The 17345-nt window shown below is 38.4% G+C and overlaps 1 protein-coding gene across 2 annotated transcripts in view; it reads left to right on the top strand.

Moving 5' to 3' along the window:
- Positions 1–881: 881 nt before the first annotated feature.
- The window catches only part of LOC126379228 (homeobox protein PKNOX2-like), a 54041-nt gene continuing 37577 nt past the window's right edge, over positions 882–17345 (top strand). Inside the window, exon 1 of one of the 2 annotated variants that reach the window (XM_050027919.1) lies at positions 882–1186. The gene's annotated coding sequence lies outside the window, so the exon portion shown is untranslated. Of the gene's footprint in view, positions 1187–1757; positions 1844–17345 lie in introns of those variants that run through there. The other variant, XM_050027920.1, reaches the window with a different exon arrangement.

Below are 17345 nucleotides of genomic sequence, written 5' to 3'. Positions count from 1 at the left end.
ATAGTAATATTAATAAAATGAGCCTTTAATCTTTTATGGTGTGATAATTATAGAGTTGAGTAGGTTATGATATGACTTTAATGTATGATGCTTATCTCAATGGCTATAGCTCTTTGATAGACAGTTATCTAGTGCAGCACCTGGTCATTATCTTTAATTGAATCGTGTTAGGTTTAGGTGAAAACGTTCATTACTTTTGAGCGTAATATCTTTGTGCTAAGTATCTATCTACTTACAGGGAACATTTAATTTATTCTTGTACTAAAATATAGTCATCATTGAAACTTGAATGAAACTAAACTGGCGAGTAACTTTGATGAAATATGTGTAAATGCCTAACGTAATGTAATTGTCTGACAAAAGAGGACAGCAGTGGAATAGCAAATTATGCTTAACTTCATTATTAATCAAACTGCATTGCGACTGCACTAGAGCCATCGAATTAATGCAGCTGAGATGAACATCTGAAAAAACGTACTGAATAAAATAAAAGCAAGTAGGAGGCGCTCTCACGACAGATATTGAGTGGTGGGACGGGCCTAACATGCGCAGAGACGTATTGCCCAAAAATAATCCCACATTACACTATAATTAACCTACGCTATGACCGACACTTTCATCCGGCGACCTTACGTATGAAACGATCGTAAATTAACGTTATTAAAACGAGTTTACAAGCCATCATGAACGTGTAATTACGCAAAACGTTACGCCGCTGGGCGTGACATCACAAATCAGTCCGGTCAGGTTGAAGACAACACGTCGGCCTTCCGTCCTTGTTCGGTACGAGGGAGCGAGCGAGAGGGCTGTAGCGGGCAGGCCGGCGCTGATCGTATTCTGTCGAGGGTGTCGCCATTTTCGTTTTGACGAATATTGACAGCACAGCAGACAGACAGTGGCGCGGCCGTCGACGCAGCGTCTGGCACACTATTTTTATTTTGATTCAACTAATCACATAACGAGCCGACTTGATTCACACGTAACCGTCTCGCGTTTGCAATAAAATATCATTTTAAACAACGATCAAACGTGACGAGTGATAGACAGACTGAGAGTTTCCGATTTTTGGTGCTAACCTCATACTTTTTTTAGTTGTGTTTTTGAGAGAACTGCAAGACTGTGATCGATAGTGCAAGATGTACTTCAGATGACTCCGCATTATTATTCAACCGCGTGTTGTTTTCTGGTAAGTGTTTTTATTAAAAACTATTGAGTTTATAGTATAGTCAATAATCGTGACGCTTCATATAGATATTTCTGGAAGTGTAGCAAGCTAGTATTTGCAATATAGTGTCGTGTTCGGGCTGTACGTGGTGCTATAAAGTGGGAAATGACAGTTACCCTTTGTTGCGGTAGATCCAGTTTGTTTACGAACTGTCACGGGCAGTACACGGCCTAAGATATATTGCCCGGGTTGGCGACTATGCGTGGGATGGCTGCGCAGACAAAATTGAACCTTAAGTGTTTAAGTTAAGGTTAAAATTCGGTGTTTGCCCACCGCGATAACGGCCCGTAGAATTAATTTATCACACGCCGCGCTTGACAAGTTGAAAACATAAATTCGACCTTGGCGCTCCACGTGGTTTGAAGTCATTGTGCTTTTTTACTACGTCTAGTGTGTTTGAAAATCGATATTTGGGATTTCGATTTTTTTTACACATTGTGATACTGTTGACGACGGACTTGAGAAATTGGAATTTGCGCATCACTATTATAATATTTTTATTCGTTTTTCTATTTGATTTTATCGATTTTATTTTTTAGTCTACCCACTATTTGCTTTTCTGAAAAAGGCAAACTAAAGAGTTACCTTTCAACATTTCGCTCAAATTTTTAGGAATAGGTAAGTTATTAATTCACAATATTATTAATAATAATTAAGTAAAGAAAAAATGAAAGTATGTTTTTAAAATTTTTTGATTTTGCATGGTAGTTATGCTTGCACTGCAGTTATAAAAGAAAGGCTGCAAAACAAATTATGATTACTTATAAATAGGTAAATTACCTCTCAATTATTATAGTTAGAGTGAAAACTTAGAAATGTTTTACAATAATAAATAGCATAAATAAATGATTACTAAGATCCGTGTATACATTTCTGAAGACCAGGATTATGAATGTGGGTGGAAGTTTTTGATATCCATCTGTTCCACCAAATAGTGTATGCCATTTTTCTAATTTAGCCGGAAATACCAAACAAGACTCTCTAACCATATCAATCCATTAGCGACACAGCTAGAAATGACTGGCAGCCTACTCCACTCCAGACTAAAATGACATAGTGTACCTAATCTAGTAAATAGATTCGACAACATGTAATGGAAGTGGCATTGATGAATGCCCTTCTAAATTAAGTAAACCATATCACACTACAAGTCGGACCTAAAATTGGCTCATTGTTGAACAACAGATCGTCAAGTAGCAGAATACAAAAGAGAAAAAAAAAATTTTCTACTTTTTCATAAGGCTTTGAACAACCTGAGTGGTCATGCCAGTCTTATAGGCGCTTTCGCATACCTATCCCTTAGACAAAGAATTGGTCAACCAGATTATACAAACTAAAAGCCTTACATGATAGTGGCTCTGGCAACCATCAATTGACTTCTCCGCTGAGACTGAAAATTCAAATTCAAATTCAAAAATATCTTTATTCAGTAGGTAACATAGTTTGAATCGTCAATTTTACATAACGAACGTCTCATCCGCCTAAAACTACTGCAGCTTCTCACAACCTGTATAGCCGGGGAAAAAAAGCTGCAAGAAAAACCTCGGCACAGGGCCCTAGACGTTCTTTAAAAAAATAAAAATAAACATAAAACATAAAATATTGGTATACAAAACACTTCTAACATCTGAATTCCGGGCACATTCCAACAATATATGGTAAAGGTCATCGGTCTTTAGAGAGTTTCAGATACAATAGTCAAACAATAGGGTTCGGACTAAAAAACATTCTTCATAAATGTTTGTCACATTTTCAGCGGTGGAGGAAACCAACATTCCCGAGAAATGCATTTTCAGAGGTATGTGTTTTCTCTTCGTGGGTTGGACGGTCAGACAGGCAGTCGCTTCTGTAAAAAACTGGTCCTGTCAAATCGTCAGGTTAGGTAAGGGGACCCTGTGAGAAACTGGATATTGCTAGGGATGCTGAATATGGGTCTGAGGAGCATTAAATAAAACTTTATTCATTTATTTAATGATTAAATGTGTATAGTCTTTTATTTATTATTATAGTTTTCTCTGATTATGGTTAGGTATATTTTTAGTATATATGGTTTATATTATATTGAGTATTTATTAATATATGTACGTATAGTATAGAGTATTTATTATATTAACTTTAGTTTTACTTTTAGGTATTTATTTTTTATTGCACCATCCCGCATCCAAGTTGTTTGTAAATGTTTGTTTCCTTTTGGTGGTTGCCTGGAAGAAATTGCTCTAGAGCAATAAGGCCGACCAAATTGTACTGTTTTCATGTGTTATGTCTGATTGTTGAAATTTTAGTTCTGTGCAATAAAGTATATTTGATTTGATTTGATTTTGATTAAAATATCATTTATGAATGATATAGATATGATATAACGGTAAAAATTACATAACAGAATATCACGCCTGTATCCTGAAGGGGTAGGCAGAGGTGCGCTTTAGCTTTAGGAGCATAATTTTGTAAAACGAAAAAGTAAAATTATTTTTTTACAGGTAAATAAAATAAAAAGAAAATAGAAAATAAAATAAAAATATTATATTTTATTTCAGACTAAGATTGTCCATAAAATGAATGTATTTGCTCTAGAGTGGTACAAAAGATCTTAAATAATAATATCATCATCATAGTCATTATCAGCCGTACGACGCCCACTGCTGGGCATAGGCCTCCCCCCAAGGATGCCTGCCCGCCTGTCGTGGAGATCCTTAATACATTGTAACAAAAAGTCCATCAATTAGCAATTTATAATTAAAGGAACACACTTTATATCTAATCTTTAATAAATCTTTTTTGTTTAATGTGTTACCTGATTACCTTACCGGTTCCAACCGAAAATAAGCGTCATAGCCTAGGCTATGGAATTATGTTGAGGTGGAACCGTTTCGGCATACATTCATAATTGTATTATTTTGTTTTAATATGTGAAAACAATAAGTATGTCGAATCAATGTTTTTTCTTTCTTTCTTTCCTTTTAGTGATATCATACGAAAAGTAATGATAAAATTGCAGTCTATCACATAAATCTACTCACATCTACATTGCCGGTAAAGTGGCTATAGAATTTCAGAAGCAGTAGTACCTACTTGTATGTTTGTGTAATCTTTATTGCTTTAAAATACAAAGACAATTTAGATACAAAAGCATAGGCGAGCTTATCCCTAATTAGGATTTCTTCGGTTATCTTCAGTGCGAGTGTTCATAACTGCTATATTGAAAGAAACTCAGTAGGCCGGTGTAATAATGACTTGATAACTCTGAGTTACAAGTAAAATATATAGAATAAGAATAAGAATACTTATGAGTATACATACTGTTCGGCTCTTGGTTTGTGTGGACTGTATAATATGTATATGGTGAGAGGTCGAGGGTTCTAAATCCAACTGCAGCAAAACACCAGATTGTTACTTTTCACTGTTTAATTAAATTGTTAATAAAATACACACTTACACTTTCGCGGGAGGCGTCGGCCATTCGATACTTAACACATTGCCATACCAAAAAATATTAATTAATTATCTTTATACTTGTGTTGCCAGCAACACATAGATATTTATAGCATTTATTATTTATTAAGTACGTACGTATATAATAAATTATATACAAGGCGTTAGTGACGTCGTAACGAAAACTTTGAGGGATGATTCAGACCATGATCCTGAGTTGATATCAAGTGGAATTTCCCGTCGCTAAAGTATGCTCGGTGAGGCGTGGGTGCTTAGTTCATCTTGCGGTAGATGTACGATATGATGCAAAAGTCCAATCAGTTTCTTGCAAAGTAATAAATTAACTGGTTGCACTTAAGACCTTCTGGTTACATGTCGTTTCTGTAATAGACCATAAACACTTATAAAACAAATTTTATAATTATGACAAGTACCTAATGGTACATTATTTCACCACTATTTACAAATAATTCGCTGGGCACAGTGACTACACTTTTGCTCTTTGATTGTACCTCTCACTACCCCCAATGCGGATATAGTCGTGAGGCCAACTATCGACTAAGTATAGATCCATCATCATCCTCATCCAAGCCGTGTCCGGCGACGGCGACTCCTAAATGTCTATCCCAGGTCGATGTTATGATAGGCTCTAATGTGACTAGCAAAACCGAACTTCGATTTGAAGATTCGGCCACATGGCGCACAGAATAACTGGCCAGCAGAATTAAATGTATAGTTGTAGGAGGGCTTGTGTCGAGTCTTCCGTATTTGACGTTTTACGTCAAGATCTTCTAAACGCTTCTTTTCATACAGTTCCACGTTTTTGTGGACAGTGTAACGCCATTCCGGTCTAAGACGAGCTCGCTCCTCCCAACTAACATGCAGGAGTCAACTGCGCGTGAGTTTATTATAGTGAACAAGTAGTTGCGCTGGTACAAGTCCACTCTCTCCTCCTCAACCTCCCGGTGCCGATGGACCGGACAGCCGGTACGACCGGCAGAAGGCAGAGGCCGCAGGAGATTGGCCGCACGCCACTAAAAAGGTAGATAAGATAGATAAAAGATAGATAGATAGCTAAGTATAGATATCCAATTATTGAACGGGTACACTACTAAAAAACTTTTCTTGTATTCGCAACCAAGCTTCCCAAACTTTCATTTAGAACCAAACATAAGGAAATTATAAAAAAAAGACTTCTCAAAAATCTGAGACACTTGAAACTCACTATTCATCCTCAACAGAAAACCAGCCGAACAGAATTTGCACGAACAATGCGCGCCTGGATATAATAACCAAAAGATACTGTCCCAAGTGCTGAGCTCCCAAAACCCCTGCCAGCTTTCCCGCGAAAAAACCGCTTTGACAGCGAAAAAGGCGGGAAACTGCGCCATTATAGACAAGTGACGCTCGGCCGCGCTGTAATTGGCGTCTCGACTTATGGACAGATTTTAATAACGCTAAACCACAAGTTATGGTGCGTTCGTTTTATTTATTTGCTTTGAAGACAACACGTTTTGTTTATTAGCCTCTGTTAGTACTAGGGCTTGTTCGAGGGATAATCTTCGATGTTTTAACCAACTTTAAAAAAGAAAGAGGTTTTCAATTTGATCAATGGGTATAACATGCAGTTCGACCGCCTTTCTACCTGCGTCGGCTTCAGAATTTAGATTCTAACAGATATTGATTGTATTTAACAAAATTAGAAAGAAGAAAGAAAATATTTATTATTAGAGGACGCCACAGTATCAATACAAACACAGTAGGAAAAAAAAACTTACACAAAATCACAATTATTAACAGTAACGTAAAAGGAGCAGAAAAATAATAATAAAAATATAAATTATTATTTCTTACTTTTTATTTGTCAGATTTTGAAGTCGGTTTTTTTTTAAATAACTTTTTTTGTTACTTAAACTAGTGCTATGATGGCCGTTTAGTACTGCAATTCGCTCTGTCAATATAGGAATTAATTAATACGAAAAATCCGTGATAGGTTTGTGCGGAAAATGTGTGACTTTTTTTTAGTGGCTCGGCCATTATAGACGGCGATACGGCTCACCTATCATGTTGGTCTAACAGAAAGCTCGGTGAGGTGTGGGTACTTAGTTCATCTTGCGATGGATGTACGGTCACGAGCATTAATATGTATACACTTTGGTACCATGTCACATTAACTTTTTTGACAAATTGAACTGTGAGTCTCACTAAATGACAAATTTGTTAGTGCGACAGAGTCCTAAAGTGGGTACATTGTATTGCTCATGACTGTACCTTTGACTACCCCAATAAGCGACTTTCCAGGCTTCGTTCCTTAAAAACAATATAAGTAGATGGCGCAGATTTTCCTTTGTTTAATCTTTTAATTTCACGGATAACAGACATGCATATTTTATCTTTGTTTTTGGGTATAAATGATGACCCTTTTTATTACACCCAGGAACAATTACATCTTCCACCCATTATTATTCTGATCAAAGTAAAGAGAAGCAAAGTAGGTAGCAACATAATTCTATACATAATGTGATCCAAATATCAAGCAACAATTTGTTTTATATATGCTTCTTCTTCTTCTTCTATCGTGTGGGTTGTGAGGTGGATTACCAACCCCATCAACCCACCAGGGTTACTATTGAGCCGCGAAAGGCCCCTGACATGGCATGTAACGACTACTTACTTACATCAGTAAGTAGTAACCGGGACCAATAGCTTAACGTGCCTTCCGAAGCACGGATCATCTTACATTTTTGGCAATCAGGTGATCAGCCTGTAATGTCCTAACCAAACTAGGGATCACAAAGTGATTTTTCTGATATGACCCCACCGGGATTCGAACCCGGGACCTCCGGATCGTAAGCCCAACACTCAACCACACCACGGAGGCCATCACTGGACCGATATATGCTTCAGTCATTACATTGTATTTTGGAATATTTGTGTACACGTATGGCGGAGGAGAGAGTGGCGAAGCGCATCTTTTATTCTGAGCTTGAGGAGGGTAAGCGAAAACATGGCGGACAACTCCTCAGGTATAAAGATGTTCTGAAGCGGCATATGAAAAGATGCAACATTGAGCCTTCTCAATGGGAGGGTTTTGGCAGCACAGCGCCCAGAATGGCGCAGGCTAGTGATGAGGCGAGTACACGAGTTCGAGCAACAGCGCACGGCAGACCTCGACGCTAAACGTGATGAGTTGAAGGCCCGTCCCCCTGCCGCTATTCATTATAATTACCAAAACGGTGTGCTCACGTGCCCTCACTGTGCGCGGGAGTTCACTGTAAAGATAGGCTACATAAGCCATCTTCGGGCGCATCAGCGTCGTGCAGACTAGGAGTCGAAGTGGTCGCCATGGCCGAAATCGGTCGGAGAGATCATACTCATTTGTGTACCTATCTAAGTAATGAGAAAATAGGTAATTATCACGTTAAAGCTGTACAACGCTATCTATACATATTGCTTTTGGTGAACGTAGCTTGGAAGGTGTAATTGCGTGTAATTGAATATACTTCCGATGTTTATTATAGAATGTTGTACGTGTAAATAAATAAAGCACTTGAATTGAATTTATTATCAATTCAAACATCATAGTTACAAATCAGATTCAGATATACATCAATATGCTCTTGATAGTTTGCAATGCGGTCAAAATTATGAGTAGATTATGCCTGTCATTATATTGGAATTACATCAATATAAATCCGTGGTCGTGGTAAGGCCGGTCATAGGATGGGTGACCACAAAAAAAAAAGTATTCATCTCGAGCTCCTCCGTGCTTCGGAAGGCACGTTAAGCCGTTGGTCCCGGCTGCATTAGCAGTCGTTAATAACCATAAATCCGCACTGGGCCCGCGTGATGGTTTAAGGCCCGATCTCCCTATCCATCCATAGGGAAGGCCCGTGCCCCAGGAGTGGGGACGTTAATGGGCTGATGATGATGATGATGAAATCCGTGGTAGCCCTGGGGGGTTAAAAAGGCCACATTAAAAGCAATTCATCTAAAAAAGCAATATTTCAATTTGACATTTGCGCATACATATAAAAGTAAGTGCGCAATGCAAACAAATGTCAAATAGCAATATTGCTTTTTTACATGATTTGCTTTGATGTGGCAAATTTAACCTCCCTGTTCGAAGAACGAATTTCTTATTTCTTTTCTTATGGTAGATAGGAAAGCATATGACCACAATGGTGCTGAATCCAGAACACACCATCTAATTTTATTTTAAGTTATACCTGTCATCTTCTATGCTATGCTATGTTATGTTATCCGGCTCTATCTAAACGGGCTATCTGTCCTCAAAGCAAGTAGGTTGCTGATTTATAAAAAGACACGTTTCATCCTACCCTCAATTCACTGCAGTATAACATATTCGCTGACGTCACCAATCAATTCGCCCCAAAAAGGAAAGGTAAACAAAACACCCCGCGTCAGCATCCCTCGATCCAATTTCAAATTTGAATTCGGAACACCTTCCGGTTGCAGTGGGAAGCGGGAAAAATTGCGTTTCTTTCCTGCCCGTTCTTTATTCAAACGTTGAGTTTTTAATTTTCACTGTTGTTGTGTGCGTTTTAGTTTTTCTGTAACGGATTTTCTTTTTTAAGAGGGATTCTTTTAATTGTGGAGTTGCCAGTTATTTAATATTATTTGTCATTTTAAATATTTGACTACCAAGCATTGACCTCGTATAGAAACAAATAGACTACTAATAGCTGGGAAAAAGAGCATCCGTGGCGCATCTTGTCAAGCTACGGCAGTGTAGTGATGTTAGTATGGCATTGTACAACTTTAATTTGAGGGAACGAACTTATAGTACCTACATAATTTAATATATACGTAATCTTCTTCTATCGTGTCTGGTATCAGGGTTACTATTGAGCCGCCAAAGGCCCCTGACATGGCTCATGTAACGACTACTTACTTCCATCAGTAAGTAGTAACCGGGATCAACGGCTTAACGTGCCTTCCGGATCATCTTACTTTCAGACAATCAGGTGATCAGCCTGTAATGTCCTAGGGATCAACCAAACTAGGGATCACAAAGTAATTTTTGTGGTATGTCTCCACCGGGATTCGGACCCGGGATCTCCGGATCGTGAGCCCAACGCTCAACCACTGGACGACGGAGTCTGCGTAAAAAGCAACAGCATATGGCATTTTATCGCGTTGCGCATTTTAGCCTTACTGGTCGTCTGAGGGGATTATATTTGAAATACCTGAGAATCGAATACACAACGTTCTTCAAAATAATAATAATAAATTCATTTCAACGGCCTCCGTGGTCCAGTGGTTGAGCGTTGTGCTCACGATCCGGAGGTCCCGGGTTCGAATCCCGATGGGAATAAATCACTTTGTGATCCCTAGTTTGGTTAGGACATTACAGGCTGATCACCTGATTGTCCGAAAGTAAGATGATCCGTGCTTCGGAAGGCACGTTAAGCCGTTGGTCCCGGTTACTACTTACTGATGTAAGTACGTAGTCGTTACACGAGTCATGTCAGGGGCCTTTGGCGGCTCAATAATAACCCTCACACCAGGGTTGACGAGGTTGATATTTCATCACACAACCCACACGATAAGAAGAATAAATTCATTTATTCCAGATTAACATAATTATCCATATCTAATAAGTTAAATTAATAAAATTACAATTATCATTCAAAATTATGATTAACAATTTAAAAAATAATATAAAAATATAAAAAAATTAAATAAATATTTATTTCTTTTTATTTTGGTGCAATAAAGTGTATTTGTATTGTATTGTATAAAAAATAAATAAAGTAAAGTAATTAATGGTTATTTTATCCCAACTGGGGTGTGGAGGCTCCGCCAGAGCTCGTGTGCAAAATGCACTTATTCCCACCTCTGAACCATCACAGCTCACGTTGCTAGCTCCTGAGTTCGCTAATTTAAATAATTGTTCTCATTTACATCGACAGCCTATACACGTAGACGAAGTAGTACTTATTAAGTCAGCTCTCCCCTCAATAGAAGGGGGTTTAGAGCATACTTTCCCATGCCCAGTTGTGCTGCTCGCGAGAATATTCCCGACATTAAAAAGGAGCAAAACTTATGTAAAAAGAGCTATATATTTTATGTTTTAAATTGTATTCTTTGGTTAAGTAATTAATGTTGTTAAATTGTGTAAGTAAATGTATACAAGGTGCTAGTGGCATCGTAACGAATACTGAGGGGGATGATTCAGACCATGATTCTGAGTGATCAAGTGGAACTTTGCTCTTTTTCCCCCCCCCCCCTGGTTTTTTCTGGTTGCCTGGAAGAAATTGCTGCTTAGCAATAAGGCCGCCAGATTGTACTGTATCTAACATCCATTTGTGTAAATTTGTTTTGTATGTTGTGTGCAATAAAGTATAATTATTTGATTTGATTTGAATCTTCCGTCGCAAATGTATGGAACTGAAAATAATTAAAGAACACTAACATTTGTCATGGATATTCCGGCAGGAAATACCACTTGATATCAACCCAGAATATGGCTTGAATCATCCCCCTGAGAATTCGTTACGACGTCACTCATCCCCTAGCACTAACTAACCTTTTTTTTTTTTTTTTTTTTTTTTTTTTTGGTAACGAACTCATGGATACCTCGCCACCCGGGGGAGCGACGAGGTTATGTCGGACTCCTACCGACTAAAACCCCTCCGATGGCCCTCTGCGGTGCATGTCGGGGAGCTCCGGGATCTCTGTCGAACGCACCGGTGCTCCCCTCGCACTTGCTTTCACTAAAGCGCGTCCCGGGGTAGATCCCCACCCCTACGCCATCCCAGTTTTACGGCGATGCGAGGCCATATCGCATTGCCGTCCATCCCGGAGATCGTGTGTTGAGTGGTTCGGGCCCCCGCCCTTATCACTCACGATCCCCAGTGTCCCCTTTCAGTCGCCTCTTACGACAGGCAGGGGGTACCGTAGCCCTATTCTTGCGCCCGGAACTACAGGGCGGAGCACTAACTAACCTAACCTAACCTAACCTGAAGATTTGACAGGTCCGCTTTTTTACAGAAGCGACTCGATCGGAAGTCATTTGTTACGATGTCACTAACACCTGTATATTTATGTAAAAATTGACGATTCAAAGTGTAACTATGTTACCAATTCTACTTCTTCCTCTAATCCTTTATCTCCTGTTGGGATGTAGGGCTTGCATAACAGATCTCCACTCCTCTCTCTTTGATCTCCTCTCTCTTTAAACTCCTGTCTTTGGTCTCTTGTTTTTCTCGCGATGTTACCAACTAGATAAAGATATTTGTGAGTTTGATGCTATTTCTACTGCGGCGAAAGAAAATGGAGGGTTATTTGGTCATTTTTTAAAGTTACTTGTCTCCTATCCATAGCCTGATGGTCTTGGAAGTCCTATTTCTGGAAAGCAATCGCGTACTCTTATACTCTCGTCGGCTGCAAGTCAATATTTGAACAGATGCGAGCAAGCCAGGCGCGAATGTTATTTTTATGCGACCCACATGGAAATGTCGGGGTAGCCCTACCTTTAGGGTGGGGAAGATGTCGATGTATCGATAGGGCTGATACACTAAAAACGGCCACATTGGAGCAATGATAATATTACAAATCAATACCTGTTGATATTTGTTATTTTCAGACCTACTTATAGGTGCCGAGACAAACCTCTGTGGTTTAACGGCATCATTCAAACCATGTATTTAGATTAAGGATATAAAGAAAAAAAAAACCGTCAATGGATTGCTTTAATGCGGCCTCTTTACGCCCCCGATGTGTTTAAAAGGCCACATTGGAGCAATTCTAAAACTACAATATTAAAATTTGTCATTTGTTGACACTTCACACTTTCGCAATTTCTTTCACTTGCGCAAATGTCAAATTGAAATACTTTTATTGAATGAGACGTTCCAAAAAAAAAAAAAATACAGATTGCGCTGTACACATTTGCTTTGTTATTACACTCGGGCACAACACATCTTCCACCCATTATTATTCTAATCAAAATAAAGAGAAGCAATATAGGTAGCAACATAACTCTGTACATAACCTCCAAATGTTAACCAACAATTATATTTTTATATTATGCTTCTGCCTCCGTGGTCTAGTGGTTAGAGCGTTAGGCTCATGATCTGGAGGTCCGGGTTCGATTCCCGATGGGGACATTGTCGAAATCACTTTGTGAGACTGTCCTTTGTTTGGTAAGGACTTTTCAGGCTTGAATCACCTGAATGTCCGAAAAAGTAAGATGATTCCGTGCTTCGGAGGGCACGTTAAGCCGTTGGTCCCGGCTATTAGCCGTAAAAACACTTCCACCAACCCGCAGTGGAGCAGCGTGGTGGAGTATGCTCCATACACCCTCCGGTTGATTGAGGGGGGAGGCCTGTGCCCAGCAGTGGGACGTATATAGGCTGTTTATGTATGTAATGCTTCTGCCATTTACATTGTACTTTTGAATAATTATGTACCCGAGCAATGAGAAAATTGGTAATTTTTATATTAAATCTGTACAACGCCATCTATATTGTTTTTGGGGAACGTAGCATGGAAAGTGCCTCATTGGTGCTAATTCCTGTAAATACCATCTAATTTTATTTTAAGTTATATCTGTCATTTTCTTATCCGCCGAAAAGGAAAGGGACGGGTAATCGACAAGCATAAAATTTATGGAACACACGTCAATTTCAAGCACAAATCTAAAATAAACCTATAAAACTTTTGCATTGGTTAATAAAGTTGACAGCCCACGTCAAACGGTTTGCATACCAGCGAGATACCTTTTAGATTCGCCCGGGTTATTCATTCATTTACTCATTCTTCCTAAAATTAAGAGCTGTCAATCATCTGTCCCTTTCCTTTTCGGCGGATAAGAAAATGACAGGTATAACTTAAAGTAAAATTAGGAGATGTCTGCAGGAGTCGGGGCCACTGTGTTAAATTCCCCGTTGCGCACGTTCTGGGGCCTGTTTAATAAAACTTACAATTGGGTCGTGTACTAGGTTCAAGATAAATTATGAAATTCTGATTACTAAATAAAGACACATCTAAAACTAACGAAAAACATTTTCTTTTTTCTATTAAACTTATTTATGAATTTTAATCAAGAAAAACGTAATAATAAGTCCGACATTTTGTCACGTTTTTCTATGACGTCACAGAGTGCTTTTTCATACAAATTCCATAGTAATTTCGTGTTTTGACGTTTAGTAAAAAGTAACTGATTTGACTAGTTGGAAACTAGCCTATTGTAAATTACAACGACAATTTGGTGTTCATTACGTAGCTAATATGAAACTGCAAAATATTCGTGATCACACACTCCGCAATGTACATCAAATTGTCATTGTAATTTACGATTGTAAGTTTTATGAAACAGGTCCTAGATGTTGGCACATCTGAAACAAACAACATCTGCGTGGGACCCAATTTATGGTAATATTTGTTAAATAATATACAAGGTAATATACAAAAAAAAAATAAAAAAAAACAAAAAAAAAATATACAAGGTTCGTATGAAACAAATTCGTATAAGGGGGATCGCTCTCGACGTAGCGAGGATATATTATATATTATTGGCATATTGTCGACTTCTTTTTTCCATCCATCGATATAAGACACTACAAAGCTAGCACATCCCTATAAATTTACCCTTTCCTCGATACGTCGGGAGCGATCCCCTTATAAGAATTTGTTTCTTAATACGAACCTTGTATATTATTTAACAAATATTACCATAAATTGCGACCCGCGCAGATGCTGACTCGTTTTTTCAACAAACTGGCTGATTGGATACCAGCTAGGGAATGCCATCCCGACTAGAGATCCCGGAATTTTCGAGATCTCGACTAGTTCATAAAAAAATGAAAATTTAGGATGGCTGAAAACGATGAAAACTGCTTGTTTGTGATAGTGAGGTAAATTAAAACAAAATGTTTTCGAAAGAAAACAAAAACCTTTATTCTTCAATATTACTAACTAAATAATTAAGTTTTCTTTGGAAATCAGCATAAAATATCAAAACAAAAAGTATAACTCAAGGAGATTCGCCCAATCCGGTCAGTCTCGAATGGGATTTCGTGATATTATGCTTCGGGATTGATCTCGAAAAATTAGACGAGATGACGCGAGATCGGGATTACATTCCCTAACACCAGCGCAACGTGATAAAATTATCTATCGCATCAATGAACTATATCGAAATCGATATGTTTGTTTTTTTTTTCAATAACATGCGTGCCACGTGATTTTGTTCGTATTTGGACAGAACGACATGACTTATTTGGTTTCACATATTAGCACCAATCGACAAAACTATTTTTTTGAGAATACAGATCAGCCGGGTCTGCATGACAACCGCGCCGCGAATTATATTGAGCGCTTCGACCAATAAACAATACGAATGCTGTCTACGTAGATGGACGTCAAACGGCTATTGGTCGTAGGCCGCGGCGCAGTTACCGTGCAGGGCTTACTGATAAATTAATAACTCATTGGTGCAAGCACTTAGGTAAATATTATTTAAATCACACACCCAAAAACAAAGATAAAAGTTGCTTATAATATCCGTTATCTATGAAATTAGAATGTTAAGCGAAGGCAAATCTGTACAGCGCCATCTAATTATTTTTTTGGGACGTAGTCTGGAAAATTCCTCATTAGAAAAGAGATACCAACATAGTATAGAAGCTAATAACGCTATAATTTAAAACTTCTATATTTATCTAACAGTGTAGCCAATTTAGGTAATTCTGTAAATGCAACTGTTTAATGCGGGAGGTCACTGCCCTTTCAGTGTTGCCAACCTTGAAATTGTTCATTTATTAAAATGTAACGGGCAAAGTTAGAGCTCGATGTTTGTATTAAGGTTCTGGATAGCATCTGAAATGAAAATAATACAAATTATTTTACATACTTATTTATTTGTGGTAGGTACATTCAGCCTTTATAGCTGTCGACCCACTAGGGTCGATTAATTCTTTCTCTCAGACGACGCCCTGAGTCGAGGTACGCGCCCAACAGGGCTCCCACAGGTCTGTTGTCTTAAATTAATTTTCATTATTGGTTGTCATCTGTGTGGGGTAGGTACTTACAGTACAGTCAAGCCCAAGAAATTATCTCCTGTTCAATTTTACTGTCATTAAACGGTTCGAGGCGTAAGTAGCTCGTCGGTAGTGCATGCCACTCGTTTAAGAGGTCGTAGGTTCAACCCCGGCCTGACTTTTATGAAATCGAAGTGCGGTTTATTACACACTGTGGGCTAACTTGCACACGAGAAGAAATGCTGCAGACATACATAAACCGTAACATAACATAAGCTCACGACTGTATCCCAATTGGGGTAGTCAGAGGTACATCCATCGTAAGATGAACTAAGCACCCACACCTCACCGAGCTTTCTGTTAGACCAACGTGATAGGTAAGCCGTATAGCCGTCTATAATGGTCGAGACAACTGTGTTAGTGAAAACTGCACTTAATATGAATTAATAACTCATTGGTGCACATCCGGACCGGTTCAACCGGGCGTTCCTCGTTTGACAAAAAAAAAATACTATTTTTTTATAGGTATATTATTTTACGACCTGGGGGGTTAAAATGGCCACGAAGCAATTCATCTAAAAAGCAATATTGCTATTTGACATTTGTTTGCATTGCGCACTAACTTTTATATGCGCAAATGTCACATTGCAACATTGCTTTCTTAGATGAATTGCTTCGATGTGGCCATTTTAACCCCCCTGGTGTTTCTTTCTGTGTTTCCGCTTCATTGTTCTTCTCTCTCCGTCAATTAAATCAAAAATAAATTTGAAAATCATTGGTTTAGGCCGGTGCTGGGATTCGAAACTACGACCTCACAATGAGACTCACAGTTAGGGTGGTATTAATAAACTAATCTCAGCTGAGACTGCCCTCAAGATCATGTCAATGTGACAGTTTTCATATAAAAACAGAGACTTGAGCAGATCTTAAGGGCAGTCTCAGCTGAGATTAGTTTATTAATATCACCCTTAGAACAGTATAATCAGATAAAAATAAACTATTCAGTCGACCAATCCCTGTCGACAACCTACGGTGCGTATGACATTTGTGCAAAATGTCGGCAGTTCAAATCCCATTGACATTCACAACTACCCACGTCGTGAGGTACCGAAAACAAAATGGCTGGCTCACGGTCTGGACAACGTCTTACTTGACTTTTTTTACGTAAGGTTGTTAGTGACGTGACTAAAACTTTGATGGTTCAGACCAAGGTATAAGAAGACCAGGTATGCTCAAAACTGACAGCTAACATTTCAAGGTTAGCCCAGCTGACGTCATCCCACCCTGTATTGCCATTTCGTAATAAATAAATTACCCACGACCAATGTTTTTATATTTACTTTGCAAGGAAATTTTGAACTTTTAGTAAAAAGATTTGTTTACAGTTTTAATATTTTTTGTATATGTGACAAGTAATAGTAATTAAATACATTAGTCAGTAATTCACGTAATTTTTAATAATCGAATTTACGTCCTTGAAATGTTGGAGATACCAACTGAATGGTAACACTTACGTCATCAAGGGCTTGCAATGGCGGCTTGTCATAGGATTGAGCATACCTGATCTTCTTATACCATGGTTCAGACCATGATTCTGAGTTGATATCAAGTAGAATGTTCCGTCCCAAAAGTATGGAACTGAAAATACTTTAAAAAAACACTACGAAAAGGTTCAGTACGAT

The sequence above is a fragment of the Pectinophora gossypiella genome, chromosome 28, assembly GCF_024362695.1.
Source record: "Pectinophora gossypiella chromosome 28, ilPecGoss1.1, whole genome shotgun sequence".
In the NCBI taxonomy this organism is placed as follows: domain Eukaryota; kingdom Metazoa; phylum Arthropoda; class Insecta; order Lepidoptera; family Gelechiidae; genus Pectinophora; species Pectinophora gossypiella.
Note: the sequence above shows the minus strand (reverse complement) of the source record. Positions and strands in the feature narration are given on the sequence as shown.